The sequence below is a fragment of the Protopterus annectens genome, chromosome 8.part0, assembly GCF_019279795.1.
Source record: "Protopterus annectens isolate FY-2018-M chromosome 8.part0, PAN1.0, whole genome shotgun sequence".
Classification (NCBI taxonomy): Eukaryota; Metazoa; Chordata; order Ceratodontiformes; family Protopteridae; genus Protopterus; species Protopterus annectens.
The window spans coordinates 653,069,734-653,089,292 of NC_056741.1; positions in this window are offsets into that span (position 1 = coordinate 653,069,734).

Sequence of the window (19,559 nt, forward strand, 5' to 3'; positions counted from 1 at the left end):
AAAACCTGCCCAATTTTTCTTGTGTCCATGAAGTTTTCTTTGATTATCCTTTGTTGTTTTTATTTTATGCGCCTTGAGCCTTTTTGCTAATTTTGATGTGTTTGATTTTGCTTTCCTCTTCGATTTGGATACCTTTCCTTTTGGATTTTGCCTCATTATTTTGTGGTTCTTCCTCCTTCCATTGTATAGTTTGTTTTGGGTTTGGGGTCCTGGATGTATTTGGATTGATTTTAGGCTGGATTTCCATGGTTTGTTCATATGATGCGTTTGCTGAAGCCAAGCTTTCTGGTCTGGATATGGGAATGATGCCCATCCGCTTTCTGAGATGTAAACTGAATATCAGTAGTTAGGAAGAATTTGAAAAGTGACAAGGAGTGCTGAAATGGGGAATGGGACTTGTAAAGGGTGCAACTGAAAATAAAGATAAGGGTAATGAGGAAGACTGTCTTACTATGATCCAATAAAATCAATGTTATTAAAGTAAAATGTCTAACATTTGTACTTTATGATTCCAGCTTATGGAAACTGATGTAATAAAGTGAGAATGCTAAAACATGCTGAAAAACTGTGAAAATGTGAAAACAACAAAAATGATAAAAAAAAATGTTTAATTTATTGCATCCATCTGTAATGTGTTGGAAACATTAATATGTTAGCAAAAATAATTGTTTTTTCCCAATTAAAAGTTAAACTACAGACTATCAATTCTCAGCTATATTGAGCATACATCACATTTGAGAGAAAATGCACATGGAATCATGTTGGCCTTAAAATAGTAATCTCCATATGTTTTCTTAAAATGAAAAACTTAAAATGCCACTATTTATACGATAAGATTATGTCGTATTTTGGTAATGAAATCCCTGAATCAGGAGCTGGATGTTATGATAATAATAATAATAATGTGATACAGATGTAGACATCAATCTTAACATGCTATATCAATTGACAATAAGTCTGTGAGTGAATCTTTATGACTGTTTCTCTTGATTTTTAGTATGTACGTTGTAGTAAAGGAACTACCAAAAAATATGCTTCAGAAAAGCAACCAGCAGTAAGTGGCACAAAGTAAAGAACTGTTGACTCACAATCAAAAGATGCCCAATTTAATTCTTGGCTCAGGTGCTTTTTGGTGGAGTCAGCATGCCCTCCCTGTAGCCATATGCTTTTTCCAGATTTTGTGGTTTCCTCCCACCTCCGCAAAACAGAGAATAGGTGAATTGTTATTCTTCAAATTGTTCATATATAGCGTGTGAGTGAGTGAGTGAGTGAGTGAGTGAGTGAGTGAGTGAGTGAGTGAGTGAGTGAGTGAGTGAGTGAGTGAGTGAGTGAGTGAGTGAGTGAGTGAGTGAGTGAGTGACTTAGACTGGGAGTGTGTATTCTATGACAGACAGGAACTCTGCCCAGATTGTACGTCAATGCCTTGAGTTCATTGGCTGCCAGGAAACTCTTTCACATCCTTGGTACCCAGTAAACGACAAATCAGATAACTGAAAAAAATTGTTGGGTAGATATTTCAGTCAATAAAGGAAAGTCTGAACCTCCATTCAATGGCATATTTCTCCAGCTGGCACATTTCCAAAGTGTACAGAATGCATTTTAAGAAATATATGATGTATTTGCAAATTCACCTTTTCTCAAGTTACCTCAGATATGCATTATTCCGTTTGTTGATTTGCATATAAGTTTTCTTGTAGTTTTATGCTACTGATGAACAATAACTGGCATTTTTTAATATATTAAGCTTTTGATTCAAACCTCTTATGACTCATTAACAAAAAAATATATTGCAATATAAATGATGCAGCAGACTTTTCGATAAAATAAAATCTGTGTTGGTATTAGTGGAAATTTGTTTTGTGACCTTTTGATTAAAACATTCTAGTGTGTCATACTGATGTAAACATAATGGAAGTGACATCTTCTCTATTCTAAGTGAAGTGACATTCTTGCTAGTGGTCAGTTATGCTAAGTGATAGATCTATGTGCCTAGAACAGTTAGTGAGATGTAAAGGCATTAATGTACATGGCAACATTTAACACTCAAGTAGCCATTTAGAATTAAATATTTTAAGTTTGCTGTGCTGCTGAGAAATTAGTTAGTGACATTTTACAGTGGTGTGATTACTGTGTTCCATTGCTAAACAACTGTACTGTAACATTTAACATAGAAATAATGTTTTGTTTAAAATCCATTAAGAGATTGTATTAGTATTGCATTAACAAATTGCTGTGTGTGATTCAGTTCTAATGTCATTACTTATACCTCTGAATTTTACTTTATTTGTATAGCTGTATTAAAGTATCATGACAATTACTGGCTGAATTTCAATTATGTGTCTCATCTATTTTTTAACTGCTTAGCAGGTGGTGTAGGGTATCACATATTTTAATGTTTATCTACAGCGTAATTTGCTACTCGAGTGTGCTAACTTCCTTGCATAGTTCTGTTAAGTGTGGACTATCTATATATTGATGTACTTAGTAAGATAGTATAGTGTAAATATCCCAATGGGAAAAATCTTTATCTCTCCTCCAGTATTTATTGATTACCCTTAGCTAGCCTACTTTCTCCACCTCCTTCCCTGTTCGTATTAAAACCCTTTTCATGTGGGCGTGAATAATATTAGGCAATCCAGCTTAATTAAGTGAAGACAGACATGAGAGAGCACTCTACCCATTTGAATAAGGAAGGTAAAGTCTCACCTTTAAGCACTACTCCTCCATTTCTGAGAATAATGTCTTTGATTAAAGATAAGACAATTGGGTTTGTTTCAACAATTTCCTGATTAACTGATGCCACTCCAAGGATATGCAATGTGTATCAGTATGACAGACAATGCTTTACAGGCTAACGTATTTCACCAGGGAGATCTCCTCCTTTCTACCTAAAGCTTTTACATACTGTCAAAATAATTTACTACCCCCACAGTGCCTTTTTCAGGCAGACCTCAGCTTGAGGATATTCTAGCACAACAAATCTGAATTTGACAATATTAAGGTGACACTAATTAATGCTAAAAGTTTAAATAAAAATTTACCAGAGATTGAGGTCTTCCTGACTCTCAAACACATTCATATTTGTATAATTACTGAAACTTGGTTTCACTGAATTGAGGGCACTCCCTCCAGTCATGGGGTCAGCATTTACCATGAATTCAGGGTATTCAGCAGCTATAGATATGTATCTTTATTTAATTATAATGTAATCATCTCATGTGAGATCTCACATGGTACTAATGTACAACTTCTAGAGGTCTTAGTGACACTCAACAAAACCAAATACCACATTATTGTTAACTACAGGTAGCCTCCAAATACCTTATTGAGCACAAGGTACACTTAGCCCAGAATCAAAATACAACTATTAAACCTATATTCTGCTTGCGGGTAACTTTGACCTGTCCATCTGTTGGAAAATTTGCTCAACTAATCTTTTATTTTGCTAACATTAATTCCATAGGTCAAACTTTCCTTCTCTTCCCCCAGTGGTAGTAATCTGTGTCTGCTTGTCCTTACAAATATGTCCCCTGCCTGTACAACTCCTTGTGTCTCTTCCTCCTTGGTAAAATTCAACCATTAGGCAATAATCTTCTTTCTTACAAACAAAACCACTATTTATATGACCTCTACTCTATTTAGGGATATTCTATTGCCAGTTTCTTATCATTTATTGAAAACACGTGGATGCTTAAATTTGCCTATTATCTAATGACATTAACGTCAATGTGATTGTTTATGGCACTAAATTCTATTCCTATTTAAATAACTGCATTACACAGGTCCCAGCCCCTTTGCTGAAGAATCATGGTCAAATAAAGCAATGTGGGGGGGAAGAGGCACAAAATCAGTGGCAAATTTTAAATATTGCTCTTATGTACACAGAAAATTGCTTGAATAACAGATGTTGCCTTACTAAGCATTTTCTGAAGAATATGTCATACGAAACTCAGTTATCTGTCATTATTGACTGTAGTCATCAAGTATTTGATAACCATAAACCTTGTGAGGAATAGATCAGTAATATGCGGCAAAATGAGAGACAGTCTGAAAAACTAGGGACAGGTGAGAGGTACATTTTATTGAGATATGTGTTACTGTCTCTCATGAGTACAGTGACATATTGAAAAACAAACACACATTATGGAACTCTCAGATATACAAACTATGTAATAAGAGGTAAAAATGATTTGCTATATATAACAAGGGTCACAACCCAGCATAAAAATGATCAAGTCTTTGCCAGTGAAATTCTCAAGTGTACCATTAAAAGTGAAAGGCTAGCCTTGAACTATTGATTTCCACCTCTACCAGAGATAGTCATAAAGCCTTATTTAGCTATAGATATGCTAGGAAACACAGTTGTAATTCTCTGAACTTTTCTGAGCTGGTATCTAATGATATTACTTATAGATCCTGAAACCATTACCATCATCCCAGCTGACAAATTTAGCTCTAATTGTACTTCACACACTCACCCTATTGTCCCTGAATTTTCTCCAAGCTACCCCATCCCAAAATCACTAAATATAAGATCCTATCTCCACTGACTAAAACTAGGAACACCAGAACCATGGGTCTAGATAACATCCCTAGCTGCCTCCTGATAAGTGTTAAGCGCAGTTGAGTTTAGTCCTTTTTGAGCCTTTGTAACTTAATTCTCTAAAATTATTATCTATGTGTGAAAAGCTGTCATAATAGTACCACTACATAAGGGTGACCCCATTATTTGGAATGCATTACTTCCATAGTTCATACCATATAAAGTATGCCTATCTTAAAAGTGATATAGTCATTAGCGATCTGAGTACATTTATCAAGAATGAGCTACCCTTTGATGACTATGTATCAGTCACAGTTAGGAAATCATTCTGTATTTAATATTCCAATGTCCTGTCTTCTAGGTACAAAGAAATCTTAATTTCTTTTTATACATCCCTTGACCAAAGGTCTTGGCTATGGTCAGTTAGAAAACATTCCTTTTCCATTCACTGATTGAAAAATAATTAAATTTTACTAATTAGTGGAAGGAGCTGAGAAACAGGATTTCTTATTTAGCTGCATTCTTATCTGACTTATTATTTAGCTACAAGTGCAGTGAGATGGCTACCAATATGTGACTGCATTGGATTTTTACCACCTGTCTTCCCAATTCCTTTTGGGTATTAAATGTCGGTGGCTATAGAGCTGCCTGCTCTTACTCTATATTTGACCTTGGAAACCACTCCCATTATCATCTCATCTGCTCATTCTACTGGGCATTGAAAGACCTAAATCCTCTTAGTCTCCAAAAGCTTGCATTATCCTTTGTTTCATATCATACAACACACTCAATGGATGCTGCAAAATTCAGAGTATTAATCACTTTTGCCATCTTACTTTTAAAATCTGTAACATCTGGCACTAGACTACTGATAAGTGGAGAGCCTAGAAAGTGCATCTCAGGAATCAGCGTGGGAATAGTGATTCTGTTTTGCTCATGGCGAGAGAAGGAGCTGGAAGACATTAATTCCAAGTCTTCCTAGAGATTACCAATCACTGGAAAGCCTGAAAATTGCTTCTTAGTATCCAGCTCAGGCTGAATGCTACTTCTTTGCTTCTGGTGAGAGAAGGAGTGTGTGTGAGTGTGTGTATGGTGAGGGGTGCATCAGTCCCTGCTGATCTCTGATTGGGCAATGTATGGGTCTTCACTGAATGGTTTGGTTGCTGTTGTGTCCAGCTTTTCTAGGTTGTATTCATGGTATCTACTCAGAGAAGACAATAGCAAGTGTACTGAAGCGATCAACATCCATATTAATACTACTTTAGAGGAAGCAGTGCAAGATTAATACTTTTCTGTTACTTCTGGTGAGAGAAATAGCTAAGCATCATTGATTCCTATCTGCATGCAGCTGAGTTGAGACTAGCACTATCTTCACCACAAGACATATAGCACCTCAAGTAATTAACTGCAAACCTCATATGCATTACTCCCCCAGCTCACATTTGTAAGCCACTGGAAACATTGATTTGCACTTTCCAACCTTCTATGTAGCCAACCTGTTTGAGATGAGCGTCCTGAGACAATGCAGCAAATTTCCTATGTTTATGGGCAGCTATAAACTACTTAAACAAATGTACATAATGTGTGAGAGGGATGCAGTTATTTAATGCTATTGCAGACAAAGCTCTCACATAAGGAGACTACAGATGACAAGCAAGTTTTCAGTTCCAAACAACAACACACTATATCCAGTATTCCTTCTTCCTTTTGTTCCTTTCACACTGTTACAGGACACTGCAGAATCACTTTTAGAAGTAAGCTAAGTGCAAGACTGTCTCTCTGAAACACCTTCCTTTCTGCTAAATGGAACAAAAACAAGCAAAAAATTAATCAGTTAAGGCTTACAGTGGCTTGCTGTTCTACTTGTTATTGCTCATTGTCTTATAATAGTGGGAGTGCAGTGTCTTACCACAGAATCCATGCTTACAGCCTTAATCAGTATTTATGGAATGGCTGTCTGGCCTTTTCTCCTTCAGGTAATTGGTTATATTCTTTCTGCTGCTCTCTCAACCAATTTTTAGTCTGCTCCCCACCTCTCTGCAAACTTTCCTGTGCTGAACTTGTTTGCTGTGAAAATGGAGCTGTCTGAGGAGAGCTTACCTGCAGATTCACAGTGTATTGCAGAACTTCACTACTTTAAGACAGCTGTACTATAATTACAGTCTTTTGGAGTATGATAACCATTCCACTTCCAAGGTGCATTAGACTACTGTGCCTATTACATAAAATTGTTCTACTGAAAGCATAAATGATAACACTCCTCTGGCAGCTGTAGGAGCTGTTTTCCAGCTACAGTCACCTCCTACCCCAATGACGCAGGCAGCTGTCATGCCATTACATTTAAGGTACCTGTTCTCCACCAAAACTCCACTTACTTCACCCCTCTTAAAGGTATACCCAAAAATATAGACATACCCTGGACACAGTAATATATATTTACACACACACACACACACACACACATATATATATATATATATATATATATATATATATATATATATATATATATACACATATATACACACACACACACACACACACAAACACACATATATATATATTTATATATATATATATATATATATATATAATATATATATATATATCTAGATATACACATTTACACAACTCCTAAACCATCAGTCTGAATTTAAGCACTCTAACTTTCTTGTCTTCCTTATATTTACTAACTGACCCCAGTGAAAATAACTTATTCCATCTACTCTGCTCAGATATCTAGTACTATAGCAATAACCCATGCCTGGGTGTGGGCAATGCTGGATTTACCCATGGTTGGTGTGGTTTGGTCACGAGGGTGAAGCCCAAGTGGCCAAACAAAGCCAACCGTGGGTAAATCCAGCATTACCCACACTCAGAAGTGGGTTATTGCTATTATACAATGACATTATTTAAGAAAAAAAATAATTACTTTTCTTAAATAATGGCATTGTATAATGCCTCTGCCTCCTTGCTGCCCTTCCGCAGCTGTCTGGCATTCTGTGGCAGTTCTGATGTACTACGCATGCGTATGCCTACGCAGTACATCAGAGCTGTGGGAAAAAGCAATGGAGAAATCAAGATCTCCGTTGCTTTTTACAAACTGTTTCGCTATGTTAAATGGGTTTAACATAGCGAGACAGCTTTAAAGCTTTTTTTAAAGCTGTCTCACTATGTTAAACACATTTAACATAGCGAGACAGTTTTGAAAAAAGCAACGGAGAAAGTAAGATCTCCATTGCTTTTTACAAACTGTCTCGCTATGTTAAAGGAGTTTAACATAGCAAGGCAGCTTTAAATAAAGCAACGGAGAATCTCTGTTGCTTTTTTTAAAGCTGTCTCACTATGTTAAACTCGTTTAACATAGCGAGACAGTGTTAAGCAATGGAGATCTTGCATTCTCCGTTGCTGTAAAAAAAAAGAGTTATAGTAATGGAAAAAGTCTGGGCGACTGGACCTTTTTCCATTACTATAACTCTGATTTACAATGTGCATGCTGACCAATCAGCGTGCACGTTTTTGAATATTAATGGGGGGTAGTTGTATACTATTAATCGTTTATTTGTTACCCCAGTGTTTTTGCTCCTATTTCATTGATCTGTCTCTCTATAAACCTAAATACCATCCTTCTTATAAATATTACTGCATCTTTACTCTTTTCCTATTTTATCACCTTACAACTTAGCATACCTCATTCAATCTTAATCACATTTTTCTCACTGTCTTCGTCACCACTAACCATTCATATCATCCCATTTCACATCTAATCACTTTCAATATATACAATGACTCACCCAATCTTGACTTCAGATTCAAATTACTAAACCTTCATATCTACCACAACAAAACAGAACTGATTCTTTAAGCTAAACTAAGACAAGTTTACAAAACTTATGCATCATTCTTTCTCTTATCACTATGTGGGTATTTTCACCCCAGCTCTGGCCCCTGTTCCCATCCTGACTCCCCAACATCTTGCATAACTTTCTTCATGCTTAGCCCATCTATCTTCTTCCAGTATAGAGACCATACCATCATCAACAAGAAAAATCAAAACCCAGCCCACCTACCCCAAAGTCATCCAAACAGTTTAAATTGATTTCCTTAAATGTTAGTAATTTTTATAATAAAATCTCAGAACGCATAACTGGATCTCCCACAAAGAACTAGATATTTTTGCCATAGTGGAAACATGGCTAAAATGGCATATATTTGACTCAAAAATATCACTCTGTAGTTATATCATAAGGGCTGATTAAACTAAAAAAAAGAAAACAAAAGGTGGTAGAGTAGCTTTAGTATACCAAGACTACCTTATCCTACCCTGTGATAAACGTATAACCAAATTCAATAATGCTGAACTCCTCATCTGTAGAGTTAAACTAAATAACCCTAAATAGCTATGTATATAGTGCTCTATATTCCCATGAGCAATAATGATACAACCTTGGAAAACATCCTAAACTGAATCTCACATACAGTTTCTAATAAAAAGATACTCCTAGGTGACATTAATCTTATTTGAAAAATTACCTCCACAAACTACCCATTAATTAGCCTCAGCCTACTAGGCTGCACTCAACTAATTTTCCCCCCATACTTCATATCTATTCCAAAAACTTTGGCTAATTTCTCGACTGGATATTGATGTCTAATTTCCTTAAGTATGTCTTCAGTAGCACCCTCTCTGATTCCCTCTATATATATATGCAGCCAGGCCCTGTACCCATCCTGTCAAACTATACCTACATAGCACTTCCCATAACCCCACTAACATTAACCCTGATACGTTTAATGGACTCCCCAATCATTTAACTGGTCTAGCTTGAAAAACAGACCACTTGACGAGGCCATATGCAGATTTAACACACTTTGTCTGAAACCCCTCAAGAGTCCGGCTCCAGCTAGAACAAAAAGAATAAGAACTAACCATACTCCTTAGTTACCCAGTCAAAGCACGGACCTAATCATGAAAAAAATAGAGCCTAGCAAAAATGGTTAAAACACATATCTACCCAAAACCTACAACACTCCAAAGAACTATGTAACCATATTAAAAGACACATCGACACAGACAAGAAAATCTTCTACAATAACCTTTTAGTAAACCCAATCTTAAAAAAGGCTGGTCTTCTATTAATAATATACTCCACCCTGGAACAACCATCACTTCTAATCCTGCCCCAAATAAACTTCCTCCAAAATATGCACATTTTATAGAAAGCATTAAAGCCCTTACTTCCTAACAATCCTGATATGCCCTCTCCCCACACAGCGGTCACCCCCTATTTCATTCCAAAACACATCACAACCTCCTCCATCAGATCACCATTACTTAAACTGAAACCCTGCTCTCCTTCAGTAGATAATCACCCAGCAAAATATGTCAAAATGGCTGCTAGCTCCATAGCTTATTCTGTGTCTGTCCTAACTGGTGGATCTGGCAAGGAATCATATGTCCTTCTTTATTGAAAACAAAAATCTTTGTTATCCCCTCTCATAAAGGAGGAACCTTATCTGATATAACTAGTTGTCGACCTATTGCTGTAGTATCCCCATTGTCAAAACTTCTAGAGAACTACATTCACAAGCAATTTCTTCAACTCATCTTTCAGGAAAAGCTCTCCATACAGCATGGTTTTAGTCCATCCCATAGTGCTGACACAGCCTTATTTATGTTTTACTGACACAAAGTTTGATGAACCAGTAAGAAATATTACATTCAATACTCAAGCATTTGAGAATTGTCAAACCAAATGTGGTATACATGGCCAAGTGCATGAAATGTGATTCAACCTATATTGGCAAGACTAATCAAATGTTTAAGAACCGTATTAGTAGTCACATATCAGAAATTAAGAGAAAAGTTTTGACAAATGCCTTATATAAACATATATCACAAACTGCTGAAACACATAATTATAAATGTTTGTGTTTTAGAGAATATTTATGATTCCTTCAGAGGGGGTGATATCTTGAATATAACAAAAAGTTATAAAAACAAATGGATTCTTTATTTTAGGGCATTTTCTCCACCTGGCTTAAATGGAGTTGTTTTACTTGAAACCCGAACCTATGCGCTTACACACTTATATTACGTGATTTTATACATTTTTATTATTGTTCAAGATTCTATATTTAAATCTGAGGTTTTATGCTAACATGTTTATTGTTTTGCATTATAATGTAATACTTTATTAGGCATATGTTGCTTTAACTATTTATTGAAGTTTTAATTGAAGTGTTAGCAAGGGCTATCTAAATCCCTTTCTTTTAGAGTTTAGTTGATGCCCGAGGAAGCAGATTTTTTTTATGTGAAAGTACCTTGTATGTTGTTTATACTAGCATAATAAATTCAGCACATTGAACTTTGAGTATAGTTTTGTGGATTTAGTACAGCTTCTGTGTTTTGCTGGATACTGTTTTTTGTTGCTGTACTAATTTTCTGGCAGGATATTCTTTTTGAAATACTACCCCCTCTAATACCTCTCTCGTTTGTATTTATAGGTTCATAGGTTCATACTAGGCTATCTGCCCTGGGGCATTTATAAGCCTAGCCTGATTGTGTTTGGCTTATGCCACCCCTTGATTTGAGTATACTATGCCCTTTTTAAAGTTTAGTTTACTTTGCCTCTGTCTAATAGTGACACGGAAGTAATCCCCGGGACAAACCTACGATCCCCCATCCACTCATCAAGATTCTTCTTGAAGAGAGTCAGTGAGGTGCTCTGCCTAACATGAATTGGAATTCTATTCCAGAGTGAAGGGAGCCTCTAGGTTATGAATCTGTCCCTCCAGCATGTTCTATTTATTTCTGTGCTGAGGTTCAAGTCCCTCAATTGCGTGGCTCTAAGGGATTTAGATTTATTGAGGTGGAGCATGTCCATTAATTCTGGGTTGGACATAGCTTTATATATCAGGCATAGATCGCCTTGAAGTAGGCGGTATACAACTGAGTAGAGCTGGAGTTTTTTTAACCAAGCAGCATATGGCATCTGTTTGAGTCCCTTGATACTCCTGGTGAGGTACTTTTGGGGTCTTTCTAATTGCTGCAGGTGTCGGGTAAGGTACATCCCAAAGGGGGCATTGTATTCTATGATGGGCCTGATGAGGGATGAATAAAGGGGCACGATTACCTCTCTTGATCTAGATGTGAATCCTTTCATGATGAGGTGGGCTATGTAGAAGGTCTTTCTAACCACTTTGGCAATGTGGTTGTCAAAGGAGAGATTGCTATCAACTTGGGTCCCCAAATCCCTAATGACTTTTTCTGTACTTAATGGGTTACCACCTATGTGGTAATTTGTGGGCACATTGATTTTGCCAAAGGGTATGACTATACACTTTTTGGCATTTAGCTTTAGACCATGGCTCTGGCACCAGTTATCCATCTCTGCGAGACCTTTTTGAAGGATGTTTGTATCAGCTGGAGAGTCAATTATGGTGCCCAGTTTGCAGTCATCTGCAAACTTGGTGAGCCATAGTCCTCCCACGTTGGCCTGTACCACAGAAAAGTAAATAACGAACAAGAGAGGTCCCAGGACAGAACCTTGTGGGATGCCACTTGTGACCGGTTTCGAGTCTGACATGGCTCCAGCAACTCTGACTCTGTGGGTTCTGTCTTTGAGCCAGTTTGCAACCCATCTTGTGACATATGGGTTTATATTTAGGCTGGATAGCTTATCTATGATGCCTGAGTGGGGTATTGTGTCAAATGCCTTTGCGAGGTCCAGATAGGCTGTGTGGACTACCTTCCCTTCATCTATGGCCTTGGTGACTGTTTCGAAGAAGTCGACCAGGTTCAAAAGGCAGGATCTGCCCTTGACGAAGCCAAATTGGGTAGGATCTAGTGTCTGTAGGTCCCCAATGTCTTTGTTTATGAGTTCCATGATGATCCTCTCCATAGCCTTGCAGACTAGGCTAGTCAGGCTTATGGGGCGATAGTTTCCAGGGTCCGCAGAGGTGCCACCTTTGTGGAGTGGGACCACTGTTGCTGTATGCCATTCTTTGGGCACATATCCTGTAGTGAGGCTGAGATTGTACAGCAGTTTTACTTGAGGGATTAGTTCTTCTTGGAGTTCATGTAGGACGCAACCCGGGACGCCATCTGGTCCCATGGAAGCAGTGTTTTTTGCTTTGGAGAGGGCAGCCTTCACCTGAGCATCAGAGATGTTTGGGAGGCTGCACTCTGCCGGGATAGATACTTGCTCTTTTGGGGGGGAGAAGTTTGCACTGAACCTGTCTGCCAGGATATTGGCGATGTCTGTGGGTTCAGTGTATTTTTTGTCGCTTAGAATCAACTCAGAACAAGTCTGGGAGTTGCATCCCAGGTTCCTAACATAACTGAAAAAAGCCTTATGATTGTCTTTAGTGTCCTGAGCAATGTTTCTCTCGAAGCTGGCCTTGGAGGATTTTATGAGGGATCGTAATTTTTTGCTAGGACTGATCAGAGATGCCTTCCCTTTTAGGGATTTTGCTCTATCATGTAGTAGCTTCCACCTTCTGTTGTACAGTTTATTTATGGCTGGGGTCCACCAGACTGGACGCCTGCCTTTGGATGATTGGGTCTTGATTTTGTTTGGGATAGCATAATCCATGCATTCCTGGAGATGTCCATGGAATGCGTTTATATAGGATTCTGCAGTTTGGGCCATAGTTTCCACTGGCCCTGGGGCCTTGAAGGATTCCACTTTGGTTTTGAGAAGTGTGAAGTTCGCTTTTGAGAAGTTTTTCACTGTGGTTTTCTGGGCTGGGGGTGGGGTCGGGATATGGATATCCAGTGAAATTAATTTATGGTCTGATCTTACCAATGAGGGATATACTTCTGGTATGGAGCATAGAGTCCCCATGTTGGTAATGATCAGGTCTAGTATGTTATCCCCTCTTGTGGGAGTGGTGACTAGTTGTTCCATAGCATTTGAGTTTATAAATTCCAGGAACCTTTGAGCTAAGGTGCTGGGGCTTGAGTAATGCTCCCAGTCTATGTTTGGGTAGTTGAAGTCGCCCAGTGTAATGGTGTTCGGAGAGATCTTCATGTTCTCCAATGTTTTCAGGAAAGCCGAGTGGGATTCCTGACTTTGAGAGGGTGGTCTGTAGGATGCTATAAACTGAAAAGCAGTCTTGCCCACTGTCAGTTGCACATGGATGGTCTCCGATACTTTGTGCAATGCCACTAACCTGGAGGTGTGGATATTCTTGATAAATATGGAAACTCCCCCTCCTTTTGTGGTTCGGTCCAGGTTTTGGGGCCGAAAAGCATGATATGAAGTATAACCTGGTAGTGCTGGGGTGCTCTCTGGAGCCTTGAACCAGGTTTCTGTCACTGCACAGATATCGATGTTCTCCATACTGAGGAGAGTTTCGAGTGCATGCATCTTGAGGTTAAGACTTTTGGCGTTTAGCAGCATTACCCTTCGTTTCTTGTTCCTTGTGCTGTCTATGGAGGTGGGTTTGACTTTTGAGCCTTGCCTAAAAAAGGCACTATGGGGGTGGCAAGAGCCTTTGCCAATATCCGAAATCCCAGGGGTGACATGTGCAAGCCGTCCCTAGCGAAGCAACATGGCTTGTCGAGCATGTCATCCCAGGCTGACAGACAATGGAGCCCCTTTGAATAACACCAAACTTTTAGCCAATTGTTAAAATCGATCATTTTGTCTTTATACTGTGGCATCAATCTAGGTGAGGGTAAGATGCTGCTCAAGGTCAGGGTCATACCGGCCTGGGCTACATGATCAGAGAGCTCCTCTATGTCTCTTTTCATGTAGTCGAGGAAGGTACGTCTCAGGTCATTCTTGCCAGCATGTACAATGACTGAGTCATATTTGTATTTGCTTTGGAGTAAACTGAGTGCTTGCGTTATGTGGCGGATCCTAGCGCCCGACAGGCAGCTCACTGTGACCTTCTCTTTATTCAGCCTCGTGAGCAGGACGTCAGTGTGTCTGACAATAGAGTCATCTATTACAAGAGTATCAGGTGTGTTATTCAGCCTTAAGGGCTGTGACTGCTTGGCACACTGACTTTGTGTGCTATGTGTTGTACGTGTTTTGTTTTGGGGTAGCATTTGCTTGGATGTCTGCTTTGGAGGTCTCTGTTGCTTAGGTAGATTTTTATTTAGAGCCTCTGAGTATGTTTTTGTGTTTTTATGTGTTTGGTTCGCTGTTGTGGTGGGACTATGTGATACTGGAATTGTGTTGTGTGAATTTACCTTCTCCTCCTGACTGGTTACACCAGTTTTGAGATGAGAGAGCTCAGACTCCAGTTTGGCTATATGGTTGCATCTCTCACATATATTTGAACCTGTTTGGAGGAGGAGAGGGTTGTCCCGTGTACATGAGACAGTTGTAAAATTGCCTCAAAATTCCCAGATTCACCAGCTGGACTGGAGAGGAAACCATTGACTGACCTTTGGACATGCTAGAGTAATATAGGGAACTAAATTAAAATGGACCAATAGGGGACAAGGTAATCGTTGAGAGTATAAGAGTAAGTAGTGCTTATGGTTTATTAGTGCTAACTTGTAAAATTACTTATTTGGACCAGTGAGGAGCCTTAGAATGAGTATATGATGTTTAATTTGAGAGATAGAGCAGTTCTAAGGGAAAAAGCGAAGAGCAGACTTTGTGGAGCCAGGAATAGTTTAAACCCAATTGGCACTGCCCGATGTTGCGCTATGCGCAAAAACGCGCAAAAGAGGGTTTTAAGAGAGGGAGATCAAGGAATTAGGAATTGACCCAAAATGGCCAATAAAACTACAGTTTCAAGGCAGTAACCACTCCCACAGGGGCAGGCAGGTTGCTCAAGGTTTATCACTGCCACTGATGAACACAGAGACTTCCCTTTAGCCCAAGCAAACAATGGCCTCCAAGAAACTTACAAACAGTTCAGAACAGCAAATCTGTAACTGAACTTCTTTAAATCTCAGAAAAGTGGGAAAAAAGCAAGATTTTTTTTTTTTTTTAAGGAAAGCAGAAGTTCACAAGTATCAACAAGTTAGAACAGTGCAGTAAATGACCCCACACTTGAGTGCTAGGCCAGAGACAGATAAAATGCAAGTTTTAAGAAAAAAACGATTTTAAAAATAAGTGCAGGCAGGAAATTCAGTAATCAGCTCTAGGTTGTGTTCTAAGTACAGTTACCAACACAGAAATCAAGTTTAACAAGCCAGAAAATGCTCAAAAGTAGGCGGCAATACAGAAAAACTTAAATAATCTGAAGCAAAATACTTAAAATCTCAAAACTGGCTCCTTTCTTCTCTCAGCGTTTTCTCCTCTTGGTGGGTACTTCACCAACAGCCAACAAGTCCAAAAAGACGCCAAAACCACAAGGCAATCGGGTTTTAAGAGAGGGAGATCAAGGAGTTAGGAATTGACCCAAAATGGCCAATAAATCTACAGTTTCAAGGCAGTAACCACTCCCACAGGGGCAGGCAGGCTGCTCAAGGTTTATCACTGCCACTGATGAACACAGAGACTTCCCTTTAGCCCAAGCAAACAATGGCCTCCAAGAAACTTACAAACAGTTCAGAACAGCATATCTGTAACTGAACTTTTTTAAATCTCAGAAAAGTGGGAAAAAAGCAAGATTTTTTTGTTGTTTTGTTTTTTTTAAGGAAAGCAGAGGTTCACAAGTATCAACAAGTTAGAACAGTGCAGTAAATGACCCCACACTTGAGTGCTAGGCCAGAGACAGATAAAATGCAAGTTTTAAGAAAAAAACTATTTTAAAAATAAGTGAAACATTACATTACTCCTACCTATCTTATACACCATGCTTATATCAGTAAAGTCTCACTACAATGGTTGTATATTAATGTTTGTGAATATCAGTACAAATGTTATTATACTGAATATTATGTTATGTATCCATTTAAATGTAAATATTGACTGCATTAAATAGTTACTTTGGAGCTTTTCTCCCTAGGTCTCCACTAAAAAAAGGGCAGCTGTGCCAGTCAGACTTTCCCAGTCAATAACTAAATAAATACACCTGTCATATACAGATCAAACTAAATATATAGACTTAGCTATGTTGAGGCTCTTACATGTCTTCTTTTTCTTTCTGCTGCTTCAGTTAAGGGTTGCCACAGTGAATCATCTGTTTCCATTTTTTCCTGTCCTCTGCATCTGGCTCTCTCACACCAACCACCAGCATGTCCTCTCTCACCACATGCATAAACCTTATCTTAAGCCTTCCTCTTTTCCTCTTACCTGGAAGCTCCATCTTTAACATCCTTTTCTCAATATACCCACCATCCCTCCTCAGTACATGTCCAAGCCATCACAATCTTGCCTCTCTGGCTTTGTCTCCAAACCGTCCAACCTGAGCTGACCCTCTAATATACTAATTTCTAATCCTGTCCATCCTCGTCACGCCCAGTGCAAATCTTACCATCTTTAACTCTGCAACCTCCAGCTCTGACTCCTGTCTTTTCATCAGTGCCACTGTCTCCAACCTATATAACATAGCTGGTCTCACTACCATCTTGTAGACCCTTTCTTTCACTATTACTGGTACCTGTCTATCCTAAATCACTCCTGACAATTTTCTCCACCCTGTAAAGCAACAAAACAGCTAAGTAATGCCAAAAATACTTTTATTAAAAAACAAAGGTAGATTTTTATCCAAAAGCTTTGTTTTTTATTGAAAGTCTTTTGGCATTGCTTAGCCATTTTGTTGTTTTACATTGTATTCAGTTGTGAATGGCCAGCTTTATCATGGTTCTTCGGTTTCTTTTTAATCTTCTCCACCCTGCCTGCACTCTCTCCTTCACCTCTCTTCCATGCTCACCATTAGACCTTTGACAACTCTACTCCCTACATCCTCACCATTCCTTTGTCCTTCCTGTCATTCATCCACATATATTCTGCCTTAGTCCTGTTGACCTTCATTCTTCTCCTCTCCAGAGCATATCTCCACCTCTTCAGGGTCTCCTCAACCTGTTCCCTGCTCTCACTAAATATCACAATGGTTTCCACAAACACTATAGTCCATGGGGACTCCTGTCTGATCTTGTCTGTCAACCTGTCCAACACCATTGCAAATAATAAAGGGCTCAGAGCTGATCCTTGATATAATCCTACCTCCACCTTGAATACATCTGTCACTCCTACTGCAGACCTCATCACTGTCACACTGCCCTCGCACATATTCTGTACCACTCTTATATACTTCTCTGCCTCTCCTGACTACCTCATTCACTATCACAACTCCTCTTTAGACATCCTGTCATATGCTTTCTCTAAGTCCAAAAAGACACAATGCAACTCCTTCTGACCTTCTCTATACTTCTTCATCAACACCCTCAGAGCAAACATCACATCTGTAGTGTTCTCTTCTGGCATACAACCATACTGCTTCTCATTAATCATCACCTCCCTTCTTAACCTAGCTTCCATTACTCTTTCCCATAACATCATGCTGTGGCTGATCAGTTTTATCCCTCTGTAGTTACTACAGCTCTGCACATCATCATTATTATTAAAAATCAGTACCGATACACTTTTTCACTCCTCAGACATCTTTTCACTTTCCAAGATTTGTTAAACAATCTGGTTAAAACCCCCCATTGCCATCTCTCCTAAACATCTCCATGCTTCCACAAGTATGTCATCTGGACCAACAGCCTTTCCATTCTTCATCCTCTTCATAGCTGTCCTTACTTTCTCCTTGCTAATCTGTTGCACTTCTTGATTCACTATTTCCACATCATCCAAACTTCTGTATTTCTCTCTCGCTCTTTATTCATCAGCCCCTCAAAGTACTCTTTCCATCTGCTCAACACACTCTCCTCACTTGTAAGGATGCTTCTCTCATTATCCTTTATCACCCTAACCTGCTGCACATCTTTCCCAGGTTAGCCCCTCTCTCTAGCCAGTTAGTACAGGTCCTTTCCTTCCCTCTTGGTGTCCATCCTTTTATACAACTCTCCATACACCTTATCCTTAGCCTTCACCACCTCTCTCTTCACCATATGCCTCATCTCCTTGAACTCCTATCTAATTTCTTCATCTGTCTGGCAATCCCACTTCTTCTACACCAACCTCTTTCTCTGTATACTCTCCTGTACTTCCTCATTCCACCACCAGGTCTCCTTGTCCATCCTCTGTCCAGTTGTCATATCAAGCACCTTTCTAGCTGTCTACCTTACTTCTGCTGTGGCTGCCCAGCTATCTGGTAATTCTTCACTGTCAACCACTGCCTGTCTTATACGTTCCCTGAGCTCCAACTTACAGTTATCTTTTTTCCACTTCCATCATTTGATTCTTGGCATTGCCCTCAGTCTCCTCCTCTTCTTCTTGATGCCAGTGTCATCCTACAGATCACTATCCTATGCTGCCTAGCTGTGCTTTCCCCTGTAACCACTTTACAGTCTCCATTCTCCTTCAGACTGATCCTCCTGCATAGGATGTAATCCAATTGTGTGCATCTTCCTCCACTCTTGTATGTCACCATATGCTCCTCCCTCTTCTTAAAATACATATTCACCATAGCCGTGTCAATCCTTTTCGCAAAATCCACTGCCATCTGACATTCTACATTTCTCTCCTTAACACCATACTTACTCATCACCTCCTCTTCCCCTCTGTTCCCTTCACCAACATGCCCATTGAAATCATCTCCAATCACCACTCTTTCACCCTTGGGTACACTCTCCACCTCTTCATCCATCTCACTCAAAAATGTTTCTTTCTCATCCATTGCATGCCCAACTTGCAGAAAATATGCACTAACAGCATTCGTCATCACACCATCAATTTCTAGCTTCATAAACATCACTCTATATGACACTATTTTCACCTACAAAACACTCTTGACATACTGTTCCTTCAGAATAGCCACTATCCCAAGTCTCCTCCCATCCATACCATTGTATAACAATCTAAACCCACCTCTGATACACCTGACCTTACTCTCATCTGGTTTCTTGCATGCAAAATATGTCAACTTTCCGTCTCTCCATCATATCAGCTAGCTCTCTCCCTTTATCATTCATATTGCCAACATTCAAATGTCCTAA